Below are 19,067 nucleotides of genomic sequence, written 5' to 3' on the forward strand. Positions count from 1 at the left end.
GCGAGAATTGTTTGCATTTTCAGCAGAACCAGAGTGAAAATAACTCACTTTCTGATGAGATCAAAGAGTGAGAGGGGAATTAGAAAAAAAATCTGTGTGGGGAAGCTCAACACAGAGATTTTCAGAAAATTCCATTCTGAGTGGTGAAATGACTAGGATTTTGCCATGAGCCTGGCCAAGCCATACAGCAACAAAAAGGAATGGTACCCTGAAATGATTCTTCTTGTTTTCATGCCCCTAAAGCTCACTTTTCCGAATCTTTGAAGCTTGCACAAATGTCTTTGGTGATTCAGCTTCAGATGCTAAAAACCAGTCTCATTCTTAAAAGGCCACATAGTTCAGCTGAGCCACACAGGATCTAAAGCACTCGAATATCAGTATTGATGGATGCTGTTGTGCCAGTGCTGAGGGAAAGTTGATACCTTCAAACTGAAAGAACTAGAATGATCAGACCTGTGGACAACCTGTCTGATGGGCTGGGAGCCTCTTCTCCTTTATGGACATCCTGACCCCACCTCTTAGGTCCTATGTGAAGCTAGATCTGTTAGGGCAAGGAGTGTAGCTTATTTAGAGGAGGAGCCTTTCCTATGAAACAGGCACAGGAAACCCATGCAAGCCCATCATGAAACATTATGACCTTGAGCCATCCATCTCTCAATATTTTATTTAATCTTGGTTCTATCTTTCTGCAATTAGTATGGCTGGTCATGGGTGTAGCTCCCCCTACCCCCTCAATCAAGTAAAACAATAGAAATACAAAAGTGGCCAAAATTGTGGAAACCTTTGGGGAAAGTATATTTCTGAGGTTTGATGGCTCATAACACCTGATTGGCTCTCTAAACACTCATGCTCATTGGCTACATTCAAATGAAGGAAAGTTACTGCATATCAACCAAAGCAAGTTGTGCTTCCTTTTTCTGGTTATTTGGCTATGCTTTTTAAGAGAATACAGATAATTGAACAAACTTGGTTGCATTACATTCTTCATTAAATTATCTTTCCATTGATATATAATTTTATGGTATTACTCCAAAAAAGTGGTGTTATGAGCCATCAAACCCCTTTCCCCAAAGGGTTTCCACAATTTTGGCCACTAGTGTACTTAACTAACTGACCAGCCATGTCGTTTCTGCCCCCCTAACAGAAGTCCTGTCCCCCCAACAAAAATCCCGGCTTTGCCATGTGGCTGCTTGGACTCGGAATAGGAAGGCAGGAAGCATCTAGCTCAGTTTTGCCTACATTGACTCGCACAGACTCTCCAGGGTTTCAGATAGAAGCCTCTCCCAGTGTTTCTTTTTTTTTTTTTAAATAATTTTTATTCAATTTTCCATATATTTTTTTTAACAAATAAAACAAAACAACAAAAAACAAGTGTTTCCTGCAGATGCCAAGGATCAGCTCTGGGACCTTTTACTTCCAGAGCATGCACTCGAAGCTAAGGCCCTTTCTTAACTCCCATTAGATGAGTCGAATGCCTTTCCTACCTCCTCTTTCCTTATGCAGCCCCCTGTCCCCCTTGAAAATCAACTCCTGGGTACTGGAGGATCCTTCAGGGACCTTTTGCATGCAAAGTCTGTGCCTGGGGTGTGGCCATCAGACCACCTTTAGTTTGGACTGCCCCTCAGGCTGTTTGTCAGAGTTGAAAAGAAAAGAGCATTGAAAGGAGTTGTCTCTTGGTGTTTGTTCCTCCTTTCCTGGGATTTTTGTTGTTGTTTTCTTATTGCTGCTGTATGTTTTTCTTGGATAGATTTCATTCTATCATCAGCAGCCTTCCTGATTTCTGGAGAACATCTGGCCTTTGGTATAAAAACAGCTTCTAAGTTATTAACATAGTTACAAAAACCTATATGGAGTCTTTTTATTCTTTGGGCACTGTAAATTGTTTAATCTACAAAGTAGTAAGTGTCCTAGAAGCAAACATTAATGTGAAATTTCCCTCCTTGCCAACCACTGTTGGTCGGGTCTGAAGGAAGAAATACAAACGAGTTTCATATTAAAGCTTTAAAATGGGACTTTTTATGGTACTTTTAAATATGATGCTGTGATCAGGCAATTGCGTAATAAGGATAAAAAAGGGGGGTTAGTCTTAAAATTGCTGTTTTCATTATTCTATTTCATGACTTAACAACCGATGCTTCAGAAGATATCTTCAGCACATAAATACTCGAACACGCAAAGTCCTGTGCCTTAAACTCTGACTTCAGCACTTAAAATTTTATAGGGTAATTTTTCTTCACTTGAAAAACTCTGCACTATCCCTATTGAAGATGTTTCGTGTACAAAGATGTATTTGCACACATCAAACACATACATTTATTGGACTGTGGCAGAAGTCAGACTCACAAAGTAGTTAAAAAATAATAAACTTTGTTTCATGTCTTGAAGTTAAGAGTGTTGTTATAAAATGAAGGTATTTCAACTTTTTCCTGTTACATAGAATAGGTTAACCTTTTTTATATTACTAAGTTTTCTCTGGAAGCTTTTTTCTGTCTTGTTTTCACAGGAATAAATCCTCAGGGATATTAAATGCAAGGCAATATTCACACGAGCCCTCAAGAACATGTTGCTTCCGGGGCTTCAAGTTAAATACAGAAAATTGTGAATTCTAGAATGTTTCATCACAGCTAACTATAGGATTCTATATCAGCTTGAGAAGAGGAGTGGAGAGGGCTGCCACTGACTCTAAAAGAGGCTGTGAGTAGACATGGGGGTGAAATTTGATTCAGTTTGCATTTTAGGTGAATTTTCCTAATTTACACTTTCCAAAACAAAATGCAGTTCTCCAGCCAAGTAATGTGTACAAAAATGCATATCCTAAGGGAAAATATACATTAAAATGCAAACTGGTATGGAGAACTGAACATCAGTGTGAAAAACTGAGAGAAACCCAAGCTGACAGATTCACCTGTCCCTAGTGAAAACATGTGATGGCGGTAGTGATCTCTCCTCTGCCCTTATGAGATTCACATCTGCCTGTTCATCATTATTAATCTAGGCGGTGGACACACCAAAACAACCTTGGATGCAGATCTCAGCACGCAGGCAAGATGTTATGTGTGCAGTGGTCCAACAAATAGCTTGGGTTCAATCCATTTATAATGGTATAAAGGTTAAAGTCAGCACTTTAAAATGGGGCTCAGAAATGCACCCAAATTCAGTGCAGCTGGTAGAGCAAAAGTCCTCACCCCCGTTCCTAACTCTGGTAGACACACTCTGAACAAGCTAAAGTTTCCAAACTGTGCTTAAAGGCAGACCTAGTTAGACAACTTTATTAAGATTCCATATATATATATATATATATATATATATATATATATATATATATATATATGTTATTTTGTCTTGGGCTTCTTTTAATTCAGCTGCCTTTAATTAAGTACACTTATTGTGATTGTATTACATTTTTATCTTTAAGCTGCCTTGGAAGAATTTAGCTTTTAAAGACCGTATATAATATTTTAAAATAATAATAATAGTACAGTGGTACCTTGGGTTACAAACACCTCGGGTTACAAACACTTCGGGTTACAGACACTGCTAACCCGGAAGTAGTACCTCGGGTTAAGAACTTTGCCCCAGGATGAGAACGGAAATCATGCGCCAGCGGCACGGCAGCAGTGGGAGGCCCCATTAATTAAGTGGTACCTCAGGTTAAGAACAGTTTCAGGTTAAGAACAGACCTCCAGAACGAATTAAGTTCGTAACCAGAGGTACCATTGTACTACTAAAAATATGGAACCATCAGGAATTTCCTAGAGGTAGTCACTCTGAGATAGAGGCAGAGTTCTGTGGGGCTCTTAATACACAAAATCTAAAACAGTTCTGGTGAACTGAGAGGAGAGCACAGCAACCAATAAAAACTTTTTGTTTCTCACACTTTGTAAACACTTCAGTTGGTGCTCTTCATGCTGCATCAGCAACACAAATGGAAAGGATGGCATTTGGCTTAATATTGTTACCGCATAGAGCAGATTGAATAGCCTTCTTTCTTACTGAAATGCAGCTTATTTGATATATTAGACATCTTCTAAGGAAATTTCAGCATGATATGCAAACCATGCCAAGTCATTTCACCATCATGTGTAACATAGTAGACTATAAATTTATTTGGCTGTCTCACTGAGGCTGTATATTTTCCCTGACAAAATTCTCAACTTCCATATGAATATACAATCCTTCTTTGCAAAATACTTTTTTTTTGGGGGGGACTAGTTAATATATTTAATACCTCAGTGCCAGACAGTATATTCTAATATGTCTCTTTATCAAAGACCATAGATTTTCAAAACTGCAGGAAAAAGATGGCTCTATTTTGGTTTGCATTTGAGTTTAGATTTAATGCAGCCTTTAAATAATTGCAAAGGGAGAGCGTATTTTGATTCTTTCCCATCCTGCCTGAAGAAGTATGGGTCTTTTCAGCCAGCAGAGCCATGTTGTTTGATCACTAATGCTGGCTGAGTGGGTTTGTTTTCTAGGAGACTAGTCCTATCCCCTGTTGTAGAAATATATTTAATACAGGAAGCAATTATTCACTATCTTCAGCAGTAGCAAACTGAATCCTATGCTAATCAATATAGTTCATCCACCACTGAATGCATAAGCCACTGTTCTGTTGCTTCTTCCATCACAAGAGACATGGGTAGAAAACAGAAAGGGGAGTGGCTAAGCACACAGCTTATTGCAAGGGCTGGGGGACAGGCAGAGGCAGCCTATATATTGCAGCTGCTAGGTTCCTGTTGGTGGCAACCAAATCAGCCATTATTGTGGGTCATGCTTCGCTCTCACTGGAATCCCCCATGTTTTCTCACAAAAGCAGAACCACTTCCCCACTGGAGTATGTAGCAGCTATTTATCTATGGGAGACAATTTATCTTTGTCCAGAGGGGCATTGTTGGGACTGGAGGAGAAACTTGACTCTCCCATCCTACGCAGGAATGTAGGAAACAATCTTATACTGAGGCTGCATACACTCTATAGTTTTAGTGCACATTTGGAACATATTTCCCCCCCCCAGGGAATTTTGGACACTGTTGTTTGTTAAAGATTGCTGGCAATTGTAACGCTGTAAGGGGTAAACTACAGTACCCAGAATTCTTTGAGGGGGGAAATGCACTTTGAATATGCTTTAAATATATCGTGCTTATGCAGCCCTAGCCAGGCCACTGGTCCACCTAGCTCTGGATAGTCTATGCTGACTGGCAGGTGGTTTCCAGGGTTATTTGGGGGGCAGGATCACATGCAAGACCCTGGAGTGTAGCACAGCCCCCCCCCAGTTCTTTGTTATTAATGCCCCACCCAGGATGAGTGTAGACTTTGACTACATGAATTACACATTTCAGTAATTTCAGCTCTGGCGTGTGGCATCCAGATCCCTAAATCAGCAGTTACTGTGCGAGATGGTTTGAAAGCACATGCTGCAGCCTCAAGAGCAATTGGAACAGTGAGTTGTCAAGCACAGGGAGCTAAAAGGTAAGCTCCAACCATTTGTCCCCAAGAGCATCTACTTTTCTGTTACCAAAGCAGAAATGCTCTTGATTTATATTTCCTTTTCGCTCTTTTATATCTCTGCTGAAATATAAACTGCCTCTCATTCAGCGTATAACAAATGAATGTGCGTTGGCAGCAGCTTGTGACATTCATGTAATATTTCCTGGATGCTCCCTGATTGGAATCTATCACCGGTGGAACATTGTATGTACCCTGAATAGCGAGTCTGTCACCTTCTTTTAAATTCATTGAGAAGTGGCGCTGATAATGCCTCTCAGACCTTTCAAGGCGTATGCATATTCAGCTAACCGCTCCTGCATATATTTGTCTCCTGTCGTATTCTCGCCATCTTCTACAAGCTGAATACAATGTATCGAACTCGGCATCCAGCAATCACGGAGGAGGATCCTCTCCGCCCCTGGAACTCGGTCCCAAAAACAGTACAAAATGAGAGGGAAAGGAGGAAAAAATATTTAAGGATGAGGAGAGCCTTTGACTGCTCCTGCCATTCTTTTATGATGGTAATGTTAACAACAACAACAACAACAACATCTCCAGCCTGCAAAAGTACCCTGCCCAAGCACTGGAACTTTCTCTACCTGATTTTTCCCCCCCTTCCCCATCCCATTTTGGCTCCCAATATCTAAGAATTTAACCAAAATATTTATCTGAGAATGTTGAGATCAGCCTTGCTATTTCCCCACTATGCGTCCAAGCATGCTTTTCCCAGTAGGTAAAATCCAGCAAAAGTTAGGCACAGTCTTGGCGCAAGAGTATATTTTTGTTCCATTCGATTTCAATGGAAGTGAAACATGCTCAGCTGTCTCTGGGTTGCATTCCATGCTAAGCTGGCTTCTTCTTTCTATCGTCCATTTACTTGATGCCTTTATTTTTATTTGGCATTTTTCCCAATCCTGAAGGATCACAGTTGGCTGTAAGATATGGGATTAGAGCCAAATAAATCTGAGTAGAAAGGAAAGTGTACAGGTCACTTGAGAGTGGCCCAGGCAGAAGTCTTAGCCTGGCAATAACATTGATGGGCAGTAGCTGATGCTGGTGAAGAAAGAACTACAGAAACCCACATTTCCCAGGTGTGGCTTCATTAGGCAACTGAGGAGACCCAGTGGGTCCACTGGAAAATTTCCAGTGGTCATACCTATCTTAATTTAGCATGCTATCCCTGAGGCATCATATCTGACTGAATGTACAGGTGTTTCCCTTTGAAGAAGGTCTGTACATTTATATCCTACCTTTCCTTCAAGGAGCTCAAGGTGGAGTGCATGGAGCTTCTCCTCCCCTTTTCTTTCTCACAACTGAGTAGGTGGAAATCTAGCAACTAGCCCAAGGGTACCCAGGAAGTTTTGTGACTGAGTGGGGATTTGAACCCTGGGTCCCCAGGCCCTAGACCAACACTTTAACCACTGCACCACACCAAAAGTGCAATTGTGCACACAATATGGAGGGGGATTAGTGTCACGTGCACATGTGACACCACATGCGTGACACACGCCATGCACACATCCTCAGGAGAAGACAAAGTATGGAGCCCAGCACCTCTGGCCCTAGGAGTTGGTGCCTATGCGCTACACTGACTCTCTTACTACACTGGCTTTTTATGAGGTGACAGACATTATACCTGAGGGGCCATTTTGCTCTTTATACCTTTTACTGCTTTATGGCTCTTCTCTTGCTCTCAGTCACAACTTCTTTTTAAAACTTCTTTTCTTTCTGCAAGAAGCAAACTTATTTCTTGCCTGTGTTGGATTTGTCCAGAACAATGTCACTCTTTCCCTTAGTCATGACAGCTTCAGTAGCCAAATTCTTATCCTGACATAGTAATAAAGGCTTTTGCATGATTTTCACAGTGTTGGAATAGCTGCTAGGTAAAGCTAAAACAGCAACTTGAAAGTTCAAGAATTTCTTTAAGCTTCCATTCTGAGGCCCTCTGACCTTCTTCTTGACCTCTGCCTTGTGAGAAATTTCTCTCTCCTAAAACTGTTCTTCCTTTGTTCTTTCATGACTACTCTTCTGAGAGTGAAGCAATAGCCAAGTTTTTGTCAAGCCTAGTTGATTTAAAATATATATTTTTAGGATTAAATATTTTGCATACCTAAACTTCAGTATCAACCATTGCAAAATTAAATGTTAGGTTGAAGTAGGGATAGTGGGAAAAAATTCAGTCCACATTTTAAATCATACCAACCTAATAAGATGGTTCTGAACTTATATGTGGATTGGAATGCAGCTGTTGATTGGATCACATACTTCTCTGAATATTCATATAGAATATCTTCAGAATGGAAATCGTATGATACAGGAATGTTGCCAGCTTAACAAAACCACAACATCCATGTATAGTTTCTCTGACACAGGTTTATTTAATTTACAAATGTACTGAATTGTGTGACGGTGGTGGTTTTTCTTTTTTTTTTTTTTTAAGAGCTCTCAAGGCTGCATAAATAATATATAACTTCTTAGCACATAAAAGTGGCACCATGGATTTTGGAAAGTTTATGGGAGATGGGTTTGGCAAGGAAGAGTTAAAACAACCAAAATACAAAATGTTTGCAGCAGTGGTGCTAAAAGCACTAAAGCAGTTCCTTGATGAACGTTTCAACAGATTCAGCTAAAATAAAGTGAATTTGCCTGTTGTTTTTGCACAATTTCCTGCATTGACAGAACCATGGGCTTTGATGTAAAGTTGGCAGCAATCCTAAACCATTGTTTTGCTTCATGCTGTGACTGTACTGCATATGTACTGTGACTCTGTACTGCATATGTAATCCTTTTTGTTGAACCAATGATGGCCTCTGGAAATACATGCTAAGCTACCAAACTCCTTACACTGAAGACAACTGGCAACACATATCCCCTCTCCTCCCAATAATACAGTAGTCCCAAATGTTAATTCAAAATAACAAGTCAAGTTTGATCACTAAGAGCTATTGAATACACTGGGTTATGGAGAAATCTATTAACATCTGAATGAAGACCTGGGAATGGAAGCAGTTCTTAATGGTCAAATCCTATGACGAGACTGACAGATCTTTAAAACCATTACACAGGAGTTACACTGAAAATTAAAAGCTACTGGCATTTCTCTCATTCCAACCTGGAGCCTTTGGGCACACCCAGTTCTAGAATCAGGAACACTATTTTAGAACCTCTGAATTGCGAAGTACAGTATTGGAAATTCCCCCCCCCCCCGACAACTCTGCTGGAGCTTATCTTCTGAAGGCAGTACAACGCTCAGCTGGCTATGGGGTTGGTCATAGCAAAATATTATTTTCATACTGCATGGCTGTAGGTCAGTGGCAGAGCAAATCTGTTACATATACAAGACCCCAGATTAGATATCCAGTGTGTTCAGGTAAAGGTAAAGGTAAAGGTAAAGGACCCCTGGATGGTTGGGATTCAGAACTTATAGGGTTAAGATGTTCTGAGTGACGCCTCACATTCTGACGTCAGGTTTGGAAGGTGGGAGGAGTTTTTTCCTTACTTGTCTCTGTGTCTTCGAGAGAGACAGCAGCCATTAGCCATGAGTGCTAGAAGTCCGGGAGAGTCTATCTGAGAAATGCTGAGTTGTAAATATTCTGCTGCAATAAAGGACTGATAAATAAATAAACACACTAACGCTTTGTGTGTTTGCATGGATCCGAAGCAACAGTTTTTTCCTCTGTGTTTTACTCTGCAAGGCGAAACCGGAGAGACGCAGATTGGCGCAGCTTGGCTGAGGAGCGTGCCGGACCGCTATAAACTGCAGCTAATTGGGGTCGTAAACCAATTAGTTACGCTTAATTATTCAACAGGTTATGGACCTAATTACCGTTATAAAACTGTTGCGAAGTGTGCTTTGAAGTCGGCTGGGTCAGCTGGGAAGACGCTACCGAAAGCGGAGGTCTGCGTTCTGAGGCAAAGCAGCTGGCTGAAAGACGCTGAGTTTTGCCTGATGCTGAGAGGAGCTGAGAGCTGAGAGCTGAGAGCAGCTGCGAAGTCAGGTGCCGGAGAGCTGTTGATACGTGAGTACAGCTTGGGGCCCCTGGGAAGAAAATGGCAGACAGCCACGAGTCATTCGTAGTCCCATTTGAAAAATTGGACGGCAAAAATTGGCAAGAATGGAGCAGAAGGCTGAAGGCATGGCTGGTAGCGAAGGGGCTGTGGGAGGCTGTTCAGGGACCTCCACTACCCACACCAGCGGCAGGAGCTTCAGCGGCAGAAATTGCAGATGCCCGCGCTTCACAGAGAAAAAATCACAAAGCCCTGGGAGCTATTGTGCTTAGTTTGGATGGCTCACAGCTGCCTTTGGTAGAGGGGCTGGAGAATGCATGTGAGGCCTATCAAGCGTTGGAAAGGGTGAACCACAGAACTACGGCTGGTGCAAAGATCCACACCACCAGACGATTGTTTGAGATGAAGTTACGTCCTGGGGATAGCATCAGAAAGCATGTAACTGAGATGCTGTCTGTTTTTAACCAGCTAAGACTGTTGCAAGTCAACTTTACTGAGGAGCTGAAAGTGTACATTTTGCTCAGCTCCCTGGACAAGAGTTATGACAATTTGTGTCTAACTCTGGAATCGATGGATCCCCAAACGTTGACGCTGAATTACGTCACAGGACGCTTATCTGATGAAGAAGAACGCCGCCTCAGAGAGGGCAGAGCTGGCACCGGGAGCTCTGGTTGTAAGGGCAGAGCTAAGCCGGCGGAGTGCACGGTCCAGGCTTTGTCCATTCGTCGTTGTTACATTTGTAATTCCACTGAACATCTGCGTCGCTTTTGCCCCCACCGGAGCAGAGAGACGAGGCAGGATGTTGTCAAGGTCGCTTCTCATGGGAACCAGCCAGGTCTCCATGGCAACCAGCCCGGCAAGGGAGCCAGGCGTGGGAATGCCCAAGTCGGACGTGCTAGAGACACTGAGGAGGCTTATCAGCTGACTGCCAGTCTGGCAATGTTTGAGGACAGCTCTGAGAGAGACACTGAACTCTGCTTTGTGATTGATTCAGCAGCTAATCGCAACCTGATTCCAGAGACCCCTGCTGTCAAGATGTGGAATTGCAAGGCAATTCCAGCTGGAAAAACTGTTCTGTTTGCAGATGGGAAAAAAAGAAATGTTACTAATGTTGCAAAAATCTTTCTTTCTGTTTTGCAGGAGCAGGTGGAGGTTTACACTGTACCGGGATTGCGTCACTGTATTTTATCTGTACCTTATTTGTTGAAAAAGGGGTTTAAGGTTTACTTTGAGAATGATACTTGCACAATCTCCAAAGGAGGGAAGCAGCTTGTCAAAGTTGCAAAGGGGCAGAATGATCTCTTTATTCTTAAAACGCCTCTGGAGGATGAGGGGAAGGTTAAGAGGGCACAAGCGCTGCGTGCTACAGTTCCCACTCATGTTTCATGTGCATGTGTTTGGCACAAGAAGACAGCTCATAGTTCTCTTGAAGAACTACAGGTGCTACCTGAATGTACCAAAGGCTGTAAAATTGAGGAATGTGGAAGTGCCATAGATTGTGAGACTTGCAGACAGGCAAAGGTAAAAGGGTGCAGTTACCCCAGGGTGGAGAGGGTAACCACAAAACCTTTTGAACTTGTGCACATAGATCTGTTGGGTCCCATGAAGGAACCAAGTCTGGGAGGGGCCAGGTTTCTGCTGATGATGCAGGATAGTTTTTCGCAGAACTCCTGGACTCATGCTCTCAAATCCAAGGAAGATGCAGCACAGCTGATTAAAAGTTGGATTGAGGAGGTGGAACTAAGGTTCTCCACCAAAGTGCAAGCAGTCACTAGTGACAGAGGTGCGAAGTTTACTGGGTCTGCTTTGCAGACGTTCTTTCACCAGAAAGGGATACGTCACAAGGTGACTTCTCCTCAAGAGAGGGGGGTGGCAGAGCTCAGGAGTGAGGCTCTGGTCAAAGCTGCACAGGTGATGCTGTCAGATTCTGGATTACCTCCAAGCTTTTGTATGGAGGCAATTAAATATGTGAGCTTCACCTGGAATCGGATCTACAATTCAGTGGTAGGTGACACACCTTATTTCTTGTTGCACGGCAGGAAACCCCAGATTCACTTTCTGCGTTCTTTTGGGGCAGTCGCATCTGTGCCGGTGCCTAAGGCTTTGCGAGCACCAGGTGAACCCAAGTTCCAGAAAATGATCTTCTGTGGGTATGAGCCGGTTTCTAAAGCATGGAGGTTTGCGTACCCAACAGGTGATCAGAGTAAGCTGCTGATCAGTAAACACGCTGAGTTTTATGAGCAGGATGGTAGGTCAGAGGCTCCTGCCAGGCGTGACTTTCTCTCAGAATGTCTTTCTGATTCAGAGCAGGAAGGTTCTGATGAGGAGGAAGGAGAGGCTGAGTCTGTTGATGAAGACCAGGTCACTGACCAAAGTCAGGAACAGGATGGGGCATCTCCACAAGTTGTAAAAAGAGAGCCCAAGAGTGAGCCTAGTTCTCCTGTTAGCGTGATGCAAAGGATTCGAAGACGCTTCAAGTCAGAGGGGGAATCCTATGATGCAGAGGACACACCTGCTGACCACAGTGAGTCAGAGGAAATACCTAAGTTTGTGCCCAGGCGGTCCAGTCGCACAACGAAGGGTATTCCACCTGAGAGGTATCAGGCCACAGGTGCGTGGGTAAGTTTCGCACAGTGCGAATCTGAGAGTTGTGAGGATGTTCCACAGATGCCTGACAGGAACGCCAGGAGAGGGTGCAAGGCATTGGGGAAGGGATTGATCTCACAGAGATCTACAAAGGTACATCCACAGGTCTCGTCAGAATGCTCGGCGAGAGGGGGTGTTGGGATTCAGAACTTATAGGGTTAAGATGTTCTGAGTGACGCCTCATATTCTGACGTCAGGTTTGGAAGGTGGGAGGAGTTTTTTCCTTACTTGTCTCTGTGTCTTCGAGAGAGACAGCAGCCATTAGCCATGAGTGCTAGAAGTCCGGGAGAGTCTATCTGAGAAATGCTGAGTTGTAAATATTCTGCTGCAATAAAGGACTGATAAATAAATAAACACACTAACGCTTCGTGTGTTTGCATGGATCTGAAGCAACAGTTTTTTCCGCTGTGTTTTAGTCTGCAAGGCGAAACCGGAGAGACGCAGATCGGCGCAGCTTGGCTGAGGAGTGTGCCGGACCGCTATAAACTGCAGCTAATTGGGGTCGTAAACCAATTAGTTACGCTTAATTATTCAACATAAGTCTAGTCAAAGGCGACTATGGGGTTGCAGCGTTCATCTTGCTTTCAGGCTGAGGGAGCCGGCATTTATCCACAGACAGCTTTCCGGGTCATGTGGCCAGCATGAAACTGCTTCTGGCACAATGGAACACCGTGACAGAAACCAGAGTGCACAGAAACGCCGTTTACCTTCCCGCCACAGCGGTACTATTTATCTACTTGCACTGGTGTGCTTTCGAATTGCTAGGTTGGCAGAAGCTGGGACAGAGCAGGGGAGCTCACTGTGTCACGGGGATTCGAACCGCAACCTTCTGATCAGCAGCCCAAGAGGCTCAGTGGTTTAGACCACAGCACCACCCATGTCCCTTGTGTTTGGGTAAAGAATCTCAGATAATAGTTTTGGGAAAGCTTGTGACACACCACCCTCCCCAAAAATCCACTACTCAACTCAGGAAACATTGTGCCTTCTACGAATGATCCAGTTTTACCTCTCCCCCTCTAAGTGACAATTAAATTTCAGCATTTATCAGGATGGACAAGAATTATCAAGAAAGGAATTGCTTTTCATATCTTTTTATGGCACATATTCATAGAACCAAGGGATTGTAGAGTTGGAAGGGACTTTGGAAATCACTTAGTTGAACACAAGTGTTCAACGTACGAATCTTGCTCCAACAGCAACCCTGATGGATGGCCATCAACCCTCTTCTTAAATACCTCCAGTGAAAAAAGGCCCTCCAATTCCTGAAGTGGAATGTTGTTATGTCATAGTGTTGGGTAGTTTCTCTTGAAACAGTTGAAGGGTACCAACTTCACGAAGGCTGGTCTGAAATGACCTGACTGCACTTCTGCTCAGAGGATCTTCCAACCCTGAAGACTGGGCGTTTTTCAGAGCACTGTTCCCCTAGAGATTGAGTGTGTGTTGTTTCTCTGACACTCACCCTTCACTAGGCTGATCAGCCATCTGCTCCAAGGTTGCTTCCTTGCACAGGTGTGCGGCAGCAAATTAATAGGAAGGAGCCACCAGAAATAAAGTGCCTTGCACTTTATGATCAGTCACCCCTCATTATTTATTCCCTTTCAAGCCACTGCAAAATGTCCACTTGGGATCTGCATCAATGGGAAAGTAATCCTTCAATGCTACTTACTGTTTGAGAGTTCAAGCCCGATCATTTGTTAGGCTCCAGCCCAGGATGCAGAGCTCCTTCACACTCTTTGAACTTGTCAAATTGCTCCAGGAAGGGCTGCAGAACAGAAAAGGATGAAGCTCTATTGCTGAATAGCTGCAGTGTGTGCCTTCCTGCGTATAGAATATCTTTGCAGCACATGTCAATTGCTTTACCTATGCCTGGAAGTAGGTGCCTGGTTTATAACTGTAAGATGCATTTACAGGAAAGGCTGTTTATTACCCATTTTACAGGTCCATCACAGACCCTGTGCAAAACTGGAAAGTCGAGTCCATTAGCCTCATCCAGATTCTCAGGCACACCTGGTTTTTAGTTTTAGAGGCCGACAAATCCAGGACAGCCCTTGATAATTTAAAAGACATAATGTTGGTGATATGTGATCTCTTTTATTGGGTTTTGTGCGTGGAGAGGTAATGTGCCAAGTTTCTATGTGGGAGATCCAGCTCATTTGTCCATTCAGCCTCAATGATCCTGGTGGTGGTGGTGATAAGAATTCATTTCATATATGCCTCACTTCCAATGAGGGATCTCAAAGTGATTTACAGCTGAAAAGCAGATTCATCCAACAGGGCTCCAGACACTAAGAGACAGTTCACTAGCACTAGCTACTTCCTGTTGCACTAAGGATGTAGCTTCCCTCTACCTGGGAAAACTGCAGGGCTGGATCAACCACAGGGCTACAATGCCATTTGCATTCTTCATTCTCGTTTGAAGAACCAATCAGTTTTGCACCAGTTTTGGGTTTTGATGATTGACCTCTTTCTTAGGGATCCCAGATGGGATTGCCTTTGCTTAAATAATTGCATAAGGGCTTTTTGTAATCATATCACAGCCAAAGATGCCTTACAAACATTCATCAGTGCCACATGGAGACAGCAGAGGGAGCTTCTACATGGCCAGGAGCAGTCTAGCTTGAGGAGGTAAGAATTCCATTGGCACTAAATCCTTATGCAACATCTTATGGCCTGTTGCACTGGAAGTTAGCTAGCTGTCTTATACCTCAGTGCCTTTGCACATCTAACCTATTCTGCCAGGTAGTGGTTCTCCAGCTTCTCAGGCAGAGAGGTCTTTCACATTACCTTCTGCCTGGTCCTTTTAACTGGGGATGCCAGGGAATAACTACATGCAAAGCAGGTCCTCTACCCCTGAGCCATTGGCCCCTTTGGAGAGGTCCAAAGGAATTAGGCTGCCTTTTGCTTTAGATAAAATTGGACCAGTCCAACCATTTTCAGTGCTATGAATTAACTTCATTGTTAAACTTTACTCTTGCCGCTAGTGCTTAGAAAGTGGCACGGCAAGAACGGCAGAGCGGGTTGCAAAACCATTCACACCCATGTCCAGAAAGCACAGAACAAGCGGAAAACATCTCAGATCTGTGCTTTCTACGAACGGGACAAGCGGAAGGGTGGAGAAGCCATGAATTCAATGGGATTTTCTTTCTAGTAAGTGGGTTTAGGATAGCAGGGCTGGAGAACCACAGCCTAAATTTTGCTTAAACAATCATGGTGACAAGTACTTGGGTGACGGGTGTCATATTAAACATATTTATATTTTCCACAAGTGCAAGGGAGGTGGTAATGGTTCAGGCAAGTTAGGTGGAATCGACATGCATATAAAAAACGCTGTGAAAATGATTAAAAAAAATGTTTTGAAAAAGACATTGAAATTTGCATAGCTCATTGTCACCATCTAGTGTCACATTTGTATTTAAAATGTTTTATTTGCAGTTGTATAGCCAAGTCCTCATTTTCATTTTTTAAAAGAGAACATATTGGGCCTGGCTGCTTCCTACAGAGCTGTGCAATGCAAAAAGTTGATGCCTAGGGAGCCATAAGGGGAGGAGAAAGGTCTGCTGGAAGATAACGCCGCCTGCAATTTCCTAATGAACAACCGTGGCTTATGAAAGGATAAGACGAGGGCCTGAAATAGAATTTGGAGAAAAGAACAAAGTTCCCTAAAGCATAATTAACTAGGAAGATTTTTTTGTTAGGCAATTTACATTAATCTTCAGAAATGAGAATAAAGCTGATGGACAATATGGAAGTAACTAGAGTAAAGTCATTTCCCACCACTTCCTGAGCAGCTTCAAATTGATTTTTTTTCTTACAAAAAGTAAGTTTGATTCCATGAAGAGGCCTTGAGGGCAGTAATATAAAATTATATGGATATTTAACTGCACCACATTGCTGTGCTGTAATTAAGCCAAAGTACCTTGCAATTATTCCACCAACTGGGTTAATAGATTCAACAGCAAGGCAAACCCAGGCAGCATGTTTTTTTTATTATTTATCTATTTATTTTGAGGAACTTTTGATAGGCAAAAATTATAAATGAAATGGATTTGCATTTCAGATTCCTAAAACCAGCCAAAATAATAATAATTCTAATAATTGCTTTGCCTTCATTCCCAGCGACTGAAATGTTTAATTGCCTCGTTGCTCGTTGTTTTTAACATGATACAGAAACCTTGACAAAAAAATAGAGATTCTCAAAATATGACTCACAGTAGGCTTTCATATGTGCCCCTGAGTTTACAGTGAAAATAGCAGAAGAAAACATGGAAGGTCTTTTCCCGAGCAAACAGTGACATATGGCATATTAAAACTCTGTTTTCTCTGTACTGCAGTGTGGTTGTATTTAAAATACCAGGTGAATGAAAGGGGGAAGCCTTTCCACAACAAGCAAACCCAAGTAAGTATTGTGTGATGAAGGACGAGTAAATTTTTAGTAAAATTTGTACATGTGACTGCAGGGTGTGGGGTGGGGGTAGATAAGTGAAAGGTAAGATGTTTTGCTTGGAGAAAGTCCCAGCTTCTTTCTATAGCATCTCCACAGAGGGCTGTGAAATGCCCTTTTCTGAAACCCAGTGGAGCTATTGCTAGTTTGTTCAGGGGGTGTTTCAACATCTTTAAAGGCAGCAACGAACTGAGACAGAGACGAGCAGCCAAATCTCCTAATTTTAGTCCCTTGTAATTGCCATCAGTTTTATGCTGGATATGTAAACCACACAGATGTCTTCTCTCTTCATAAATATTATCACTAATGGCTAAATGAGAGAGAGATACATTACTAACACTTTAATAAAGCCAGAAGTGCTGACAATTAGCAGCGAAATTGCTCATCTCTAGTCCACTTCCCTTATTACTGGTGGTATGTGGTTTCCTCTTGTCATGGAAACTTTTGCTGGTGCGCCCCTGTGGATACTGCAAAAGAACTCCTGCGGTGTGGGCTCAGTTAGAAACCTCTCATTGGAATTAATAGCCAATGGGCATTTACTGTATATTGATGAGAGCATAAAGGTCAAAAATAGTTGCATTCATGAAGACCATTTCTGAGATGCTTCCCATGTTACTTACTCTGATGTGGATGTGAACACCAATGAGCATCGGGAAGGAAGTTCTTGAGGAAAAATAATCATGGACAATAATAAATTAGGTGCCCTTGGGAACCAGTGATGGGCCTGTGGGTGGTGTTATCATGAAACCTACCCTTTTTGGTGAGCTTCTTGGGTATTTCCCCAGGACTGATGAGGGAATGCCTGGCTCTGAGTCAGTAAGATGCAAACTGGGCAGAGCAATTCAAACACTCCATCATCCACACTGGAGGGGCTTGAGATGAGGCAGAGGTGTCTCTCAGGCCACCTGATAGATGGGTAAATTCTGCGAAAAACCCCACAAGGATATAAACTTTAGCATCTGAATACAGTGGTACCTCAGGTTACATACGCTTCAGGTTACATACGCTTCAGGTTACAGTCGCCGCCAGCCCAGAAATAGTGCTTCAGGTTAAGAACTTTGCTTCAGGATGAGAACAGAAATCGTGCTCCGGCGGCATGGCGGCAGCGGGAGGCCCCATTAGCTAAAGTGGTGCTTCAGGTTAAGAACAGTTTCAGGTTAAGTACAGACCTCCGGAACGAATTAAGTACTTAACCTGAGGTACCACTGTAGTTTATATGTGATCAAAGGTGCCATTTAGGGTGGGTGGTCGGTGGTGGCTTCCAGTTCCTAGTATTTTCAATCAAATTGTGGTTGTTTTTAGCAGCACATCTGGGTACTAAAAGTACAATCATGGTAACTACAACATGCCATCTGCACTGCTTTGCTCCCACCAGAGGATAGACCTTTAAGCCATGCAGTGAAACACTTGTCATCCATGGCTTTTGTGTGTGTTCCCAAATGAGCTCTATAATGTTGCGTGCTGAGGTCCCCCAAAACACCCCTACCCCAATAACTCACACATCACTCATAAATTTTTGTTTAAGGTTTTTGGCATAATTTTGGCCACAACTTTATTAAACATACAAATTGTGAGTGGTTGCTTAGGCATTGGTTATGACTATCTGCCCCCCCCCCCGCCTTGGGGGACAACACTGACTCCCGGATTCCAGCGAAAGCCAGTGTGGAGGAACAAGATCAGGGATAACTGGAGCTGCGGCACAGACCCTCAGCTTCTCCCCGCATGCTTCCAGGGGCTTACGCGGCCCGCACCCGATTCCAGGGGTTTGGATGAAAGAATGGCAAGCCCCTGAATTCCTTTAATGGAATTCCCGTGCAGCAGCAGCATTGGAGGGGCAGGCACAGCCAATCCATACCCCTCCACCAACCAATTTAAACCAATGCCTAACCGCCGCAGAGCCTTAGCTCACCGCCAAACCACTCACAAATGCAACCCTTCCTTCAATCCCAAAGCAACAGTAGCCAGTACAAGCAAACATTGTGGGGGAGCAATGAATCCCAAAGCAACCGCATCCAGCCAGGTGTCGTACCCCATAGGGGAAAGATGCACCCCATCTGCCCTAAAGAGGGCAACAGCCTTGAAGAAAATAGCAGGGTGCAATATCACAGAACCACCTAAAGCAAGGACCTATTTTATTTTATTTTATTTTATTTTATTTTATTTACTTTATTTATTTTATTTTATTTTCCACCGCCATATTAACATGCTTTCTGGCCTGCTTGGTGGTAGTTTGTCTAGGCACTGGTTCCGACTATCTGCACCTGACCTCAGCAGGGCAGCACTGATGACTGGGCCCACCATATCGTCAGTACAAGTAAACAGCGTGGGGGAGCAATGAACCAGGATCAGACTCAAGCTCACCCCAAATGCTCCCAGGGACTCTTGCGTGGCCCTACCCCTCAAAAGGGGTTGACAAAAGCATGGCAAATCCTTGGATTCCTTTAATGGAATATATTTGCACATTGGAGGGGACAGGTGCTCCAAC

General features: G+C 43.3%; 1 long non-coding RNA gene across 2 annotated transcripts; it reads left to right on the forward strand.

Moving 5' to 3' along the window:
• The first annotated feature begins 2,619 nt into the window (after positions 1–2,619).
• On the forward strand, positions 2,620–15,917 carry LOC307213786. Of its 2 annotated transcripts, none has more exons than XR_013837682.1 (4): positions 2,620–2,694; positions 5,340–5,469; positions 14,679–14,766; positions 15,574–15,917. It is a non-coding gene; the product is annotated as an uncharacterized lncRNA (long non-coding RNA). The 2 variants fall into 2 exon arrangements; XR_013837683.1 differs by having other exon boundaries at positions 15,641–15,917.
• Positions 15,918–19,067: the final 3,150 nt, after the last annotated feature.

The sequence above is a fragment of the Podarcis cretensis genome (genome assembly GCF_951804945.1).
Source record: "Podarcis cretensis genome assembly, chromosome: 3".
Lineage (NCBI taxonomy): Eukaryota > Metazoa > Chordata > Lepidosauria > Squamata > Lacertidae > Podarcis > Podarcis cretensis.